We start from the raw sequence: 7155 nt of genomic DNA, 5'->3' as shown, positions 1-7155 counted from the left end.
CGCTGACGGAACCTCGCTGCGCTGATCCCTGCATCCCGCTTCCGGATCATCCGCTCCTCCTGAACCAACCTTCGGCTGTATTGCTATTAGTGCTAAGTACCCCGCAGGGGAACCCTCTATAAACTTATACTAAGCTTACACTATCTAGCTCTGCATAGTAAAGACTATTTATCACATCTGCATATCTAGATTGCTAGCTCTTAAGACTACTGCTACTTATTCCTGCACTGGGTTGATCACTCTTGTATGTCCACCTGCTACTCTGTCATCTGCTACCATACATGATTGCTAAACCTACCTGCATCCATCTGCTACTGTCTTACCTTCAAGTGTCTGTCACCTACCACCTCCACTCAACCTATCTCTTAAATCTTCATCACTGTGTTACTACATACATAAAGTCACTCTAGGAACCAGCTTGTTGAGTGTGTGTATTTACTAGCTGAATTAAGACCTTCCACACATGATGAGTCATTGAGGTTGGGAATGGTATCTCAGCATCTCTCTTACATGACTACTGAAGTGGAATATTTCTGCAGCTGAAAATCCACACCATACATGAAACGCAGGAGCGTTACAAGCATACAGCCAAGGCAACAAAGGAGTGACTCAAGAAGAAGCATATGAAGGTCATGGAGTGGCCTAGACAGTCTTCAAACCTTAATCCTAAAGATATTTTATGGAGGGAGATGAGACTTCGAGTTGCCAAGCGACAACCAAGAAACCTTAAGGATTTAGAGAATATCTGTAAAGAAGAGTAGACCAAATTCCCTCCTGAGATGTGTGCAAACCTGGTAACCACCTACAAGAAACATCTTACCTCTATGCTTGCCAACAAGGGTTTCTTCATCAAGTACTAAGTCATGTTTTGCTTGGGGATTAAATATTTATTTTACTCGCTGAACTGCAACTTGATTCATATCATTTAAAATACACCTATGATAAAAAAATTATAGACCCTTTATTTCTTTGTAGTGGGCAAACTTACAAAATCTGCAGGGGATCAAATAATTATTTTCCCCATTGTATATTGTCTGTTAAAAGTCTTAATGAGTGGATAAATAATAGTTCTAGAAGTGGCTGGGATTCCTTCTTTATCTTGCAAAATGCAGGGCATGGCTCAGGTAGTCTCCCACGGGAGGGCACACATCCTTACCTTGGCAGCAGCACTATGTTATCTCCATTATATAGATACATGTATACTTTTGATATATTATACAGTGCCTTGCGAAAGTATTCGCCCCCCTTGAACTTTTCAACCTTTTGCCACATTTCAGGCTTCAAACATAAAGATATAAAACTGTAATTTTTTGTGAAGAATCAACAACAAGTGGGACACAAGCATGAAGTGGAACAAAATTTATTGGATATTTCAAACTTTTTTAACAAATAAAAAACTGAAACATTGGGCGTGCAAAATTATTCAGCCCCCTTAAGTTAATACTTTGTAGTGCCACCTTTTGCTGCAATTACAGCTGTAAGTCACTTGGGGTATGTCTCTATCAGTTTTGCACATCGAGAGACTGAAATTTTTGCCCATTCCTCCTTGCAAAACAGCTCAAGCTCAGTGAGGTTGGATGGAGAGCGTTTGTGAACAGCAGTTTTCAGTTCTTTCCACAGATTCTCGATTGGTTTCAGGTCTGGACTTTGACTTGGCCATTCTAACACCTGGATATGTTTATTTGTGAACAATTCCATTGTAGATTTTGCTTTGTACAGCCATACGTTTTTCATTGCCAGTCATGGATTGAAGCAGGTGGGGGAGGATTGGGCAGTCTCAAATCCCATCTGTTTCCCATCCATCCATTAGCAAGCATGTTCTTCCTTTTGTGAAGACACTTGGACACTCAGGTTGAGTGGTGTTATTTAGTGTTAGGTTCTGCAAGAAACGCAGGGTGCCTTGTAGTTGGCCTTGCAGCTTCCGCATGCATTTGCAAATGTGTGTTAACTAAACCCCTGCTTTTAACTTATATTGTTAGACAGGTTTATTTTGGTTTGTTAGCAGACTGGTGGGTAAGTATTTCAAACTAGGGACCGGCTGTTTTTCACACACCTTCATTTATCCCCTCTTGCTTTTCAATTGACTATTCACAGGGATGGAGACACTGAGCAGTGCTCGCCAGTTCTCACACAAAGTCCCAAATTGCCCATTTCTTGTATCTTACTAGGGATAGAGACGCTTGCTTTACAGGCGGGTGTCTCACTTAAAGTCCCCATTTGCCTATGGCATCTTTATTAAAGGGATGGGGGTGTGTGTTTCCCAGCTGATCACATTTAGTTTGCACCCCATGGTTTTTTGTACAGCCATACGTTTTTCATTGCCAGTCATGGATTGGAGCAGGTGGGGGAGGATTGGGCGGTCTCCAATCCCATCTGTTTCCCATCCATCCATTAGCAAGCATGTTCTTCCTTTTGTGAAGACACTTGGACACTCAGGTTGAGTAGTGTTATTTAGTGTTAGGTTCTGCAAGAAACGCAGGGTGGCTTGTAGTTGGCCTTGCAGCTTCCGCATGCATTTGCAAATGTGTGTTAACTAAACCCCTGCTTTTAACTTATATTGTTAAACAGGTTTATTTTGGTTTGTTAGCAGACTGGTGGGTAAGTATTTCAAACTAGGGACCGGCAGTTTTTCACACACCTTCATTTATCCCCTCTTGCTTTTCAATTGACTATTCACAGGGATGGAGACACTGAGCAGTGCTCGCCAGTTCTCACACAAAGTCCCAAATTGCCCATTTCTTGTATCTTACTAGGGATGGAGACGCTTGCTTTACAGGCGGGTGTCTCACTCAAAGTCCCCATTTGCCTATGGCATCTTTATTAAAGGGAAGGGGGTGTGTATTTCCCAGCTGATCACATTTAGTTTGCACCCCATGGTTTTTTGTACAGCCATACGTTTTTCATTGCCAGTCATGGATTGGAGCAGGTGGGGGAGGATTGAGCGGTCTCCAATCCCATCTGTTTCCCATCCATCCATTAGCAAGCATGTTCTTCCTTTTGTGAAGACACTTGGACACTCAGGTTGAGTAGTGTTATTTAGTGTTAGGTTCTGCAAGAAATGCAGGGTGCCTTGTAGTTGGCCTTGCAGCTTCCGCATGCATTTGCAAATGTGTGTTAACTAAACCCCTGCTTTTAACTTATATTGTTAGACAGGTTTATTTTGGTTTGTTAGCAGACTGGTGGGTAAGTATTTCAAACTAGGGACCGGCTGTTTTTCACACACCTTCATTTATCCCCTCTTGCTTTTCAATTTTCCATTGTAGATTTTGCTTTATGTTTTGGATCATTGTCTTGTTGGAAGACAAATCTCCGTCCCAGTCTCAGGTCTTTTGCAGACTCCATCAGGTTTTCTTCCAGAATGGTCCTGTATTTGGCTCCATCCATCTTCCCATCAATTTTAACCATCTTCCCTGTCCCTGCTGAAGAAAAGCAGGCCCAAACCATGATGCTGCCACCACCATGTTTGACAGTGGGGATGGTGTGTTAAGGGTGATGAGCTGTGTTGCTTTTACGCCAAACATAACATTTTGCATTGTTGCCAAATAGTTCGATTTTGGCTTCATCTGACCAGAGCACCTTCTTCCACGTTTGGTGTGTCTCCCAGGTGGCTTGTGGCAAACTTTAAACTACACTTTTTATGGATATCTTTAAGAAATGGCTTTCTTCTTGCCACTCTTCCATAAAGGCCAGATTTGTGCAATATACGACTGATTGTTGTCCTATGGACAGAGTCTCCCACCTCAGCTGTAGATCTCTGCAGTTCATCCAGAGTGATCATGGGCCTCTTGGCTGTATCTCTGATCAGTCTTCTCCTTCCTTGTATGAGCTGAAAGTTTAGAGGGACGGCCAGGTCTTCGTAGATTTGCAGTGGTCTGATACTCCTTCCATTTCAATATTATCGCTTGCACAGTGCTCCTCGGGATGTTTAAAGCTTGGGAAATCTTTTTGTATCCAAATCCGGCTTTAAACTTCTCCACAACAGCATGTTGGACCTGCCTGGTGTGTTCCTTGTTCTTCATGATGCTCTCTGCGCTTTAAATGGACCTCTGAGACTATCACAGTGCAGGTGCATTTATACGGAGACTTAATTACTCACAGGTGAATTCTATTTATCATCATTAGTCATTTAGGTCAACATTAGATCATTCAGAGATCCTCATTGAACTTCTGGAGAGAGTTTGCTGCACTGAAAGTAAAGGGCTGAATAATTTTGCACGCCCAATTTTTCAGTTTTTTATTTGTTGAAAAAGTTTGAAATATCCAATAAATTTTGCTCCACTTCATGATTGTGTCCCACTTGTTGATTCTTCACAAAAAAATACAGTTTTATATCTTTATGTTTGAAGCCTGAAATGTGGCAAAAGGTCGAAAAGTTCAAGGGGGCCGAATACTTTCACAAGGCAATGTATACTTACTACATTTTTACATTTTGACAGATTTCTTGTGTCCTGCTGCCATATGTATCACCTTCACACTTATGCACTTCAGCCCACATTGCCATGTGTGTGGCGTGTTTTTTACCTTTGCCTGCCCTGTGTGCCGTGGGAGACTACCTGAGCCATGCCCTGCTCCCTATGCCAGTAACTACCTGCAAGCAACGTAAGTTTTGGGGAGTGGAGGACCATGCCTCTTCTTCCCCATCCCTCCAGTTTGCATGTATCCCCATTTTGCCATTTCCTTATACACATCTCTTTTATAGCAGACATCTACTCCTGATGAAGTGGTATAGATGATCCACGATACGCGTCGAGTCCAGTTATGTTACTATTACAATCAAATGCTTCAATACTGTTGACCATTGCAGTTTATTGATGTACATATACTCTTTTTACGAAATTTTGGAAATTTGCTATGTTGGTTTTTATGTACACTGCAATTGGGACCATTTACTCGCCTTTTTTACTTTGTTGATGTAATTCATATACATTAATTTCTTATGTTTTGTACCTGTATGTATGGACCAATAAATGTGATATCCCACCCCCCCCCCCCCCCCATGCCTTGTCGTGTCTCTCACTCAAAGTCCCAATCTTCTTAAACTTGGGACAGGGCAATGCTTACCAGAGTGTAGCATGCTCTCTTCTATTAACGACATGCTGTAAACGTCTGGGAACTTGGGAGAAAAAAGTTCTCCCATTCTTGTCTGATGTAGGGTTCTAACTGTTCAACACCCCTGAGTCTTCTTTGTTGTATTTTCTGCCAAATATTTTCTTTTTTTTTTTTTTTTCAAAAAAAATCTTTATTGGTTTTTCACAAAGTAAAACAAAATGAAACAGTATACATCAGCTTGTAAAAGATGCAACAGAAATGAACATTGTTAGGTCAAAGGTGGGGATACAGCGAAAATTGCACTGGAGGTATTAATCTTAACATAAACATTTATACAAATATTTTCAATTGGTAAAAGGTTTGGACTGCAGGCAGGCCAGTTAGGCATCCAGAATCTTCTACTACAAAGCCATTCTGTCATCAGAGATCTAAAACCTGGATATATCTTTCAGCATTGATGGTGCTTTTTCAGATGTGCAAGCTGCCAATTTTATACACACTAATGCACCCTCAAACCATCCGATAACAAACCAGAAGGTCCCTCTCCTCTTTAGTCCAGATGACGTGGTGCCCATGAATTCAAAAAAAGAATGTCAGTTTTCGATTCGTCTGACCAAAAAACAGTTTTACACTTTTCAAAAGACCATTTTAAATGGGCTTTGACCAAGAGAAGACGGCAGTATTTTTAGATCATGTTTAAATATGGTTCTTTCTTTGCATAAAAAAGCTTTACTTCCATTTTTGAAAGGCAAGGCGAACCGTGTTCACAGATTGTGATTTTTGGAAGTATTCTTGAGCCCATGCAGGGATGACCATCACAGAATCATGCCTGTTTTTATTGCAGCGCCATCTGAGGACCCAAAGATCACAGGCACCCAATATTGCTTTATGGCATTATCCCTTGCACACAGAGATTTCTCCAGTTTCTCTAAATCTTTTAATGACATATACTGTAGATCATTATATATTTAAAGTCTTTAAAAATTTAAATTGAGGAACATTTTTCTGAAATTGTTTAACAATTTTTAGGTGCAGCTTTTCACAGATTGGTGAACCTCAGCCCATCTTTTTACTATTTCAATGATTTTTATTGATTTCATATTTTTCAAACAAAGGAAGAGAAAAAAAAAAAAGGAGCAGAAGAAACAAAAAAAAAAAAAACATATATATAAAAAAATATAATATTACATTTCAATAACATCACATATATATACCTAAACATGGTATACCACAACCAATCTCAAGTCTATGTATAATCCAATTAATGAATCTCATAGACTTTAATAATGCACTTGTCGCTGAGAGTTGCCCACCGGATCTCTCAATATAACCAGGTGGGTTCTCCCTATTACATAAAACACCCACACTACAACAATATACCATTTAGTAATTAATAAAGAGAGAGAAAGAAAAAAGGGGGAAAAAAAACCCCATAAAGGTAACCATCAAATCTCAATAAATATTTTGAAAATTAAACTATATATTCCCTTAAATGGGCTTAAATATTTATTCCTCTCAGCCATATTGCCCAACTCTTATCAAATTTAATACAAGAAGAATTATTTAATGCCAATAATCGTTCATACTGATAATTCTCCTGTACCAAACATTTAACCTCAGAAACATTAGGGGACTCAGAGGATTTCCATTTCCTAAGAATAATATTACGAGCGGCCAGGAGAATATGAGTAACTACTTGCCTCATCTGGCTCAGATACAAGTCAATACCCAAATTCAATATTGCCAAACCCGAATTCAAGGGCGTTGTGGCTCCTGTAATAGTCCCCAGAAGCTGAAAAACGCCCTTCCAGTAACTTATAAGATTGGGACAGTCCCACAATATGTGTAGCAATGTCCCTTTTCCACCACAATTACACCAGCAATCCGAGGAAACACCAGGGGCAAACTTAGCAATTCTCCCCGGGGTATAATACCACCTATGGGTTATCTTAAATGTCATCTCCCAATGATTAACACAATGTGAGTAAAGATGGATGGACTTAAAGGCTGTTTGCCATTGCTCTATAGAATACTGTGTAGTTTCATACTTCAAAACTTAGACGGTTTTTGTTTGTCTTGTAAAAGGGCATAAAAAATTCATATACC

The sequence above is a fragment of the Pelophylax lessonae genome, assembly GCF_965119305.1.
Source record: "Pelophylax lessonae genome assembly, chromosome: 4".
Taxonomy (NCBI): Eukaryota; Metazoa; Chordata; class Amphibia; order Anura; family Ranidae; genus Pelophylax; species Pelophylax lessonae.
The sequence above is the reverse complement of the archived record's forward strand: the minus strand, read 5'-3'. Positions refer to the sequence as shown.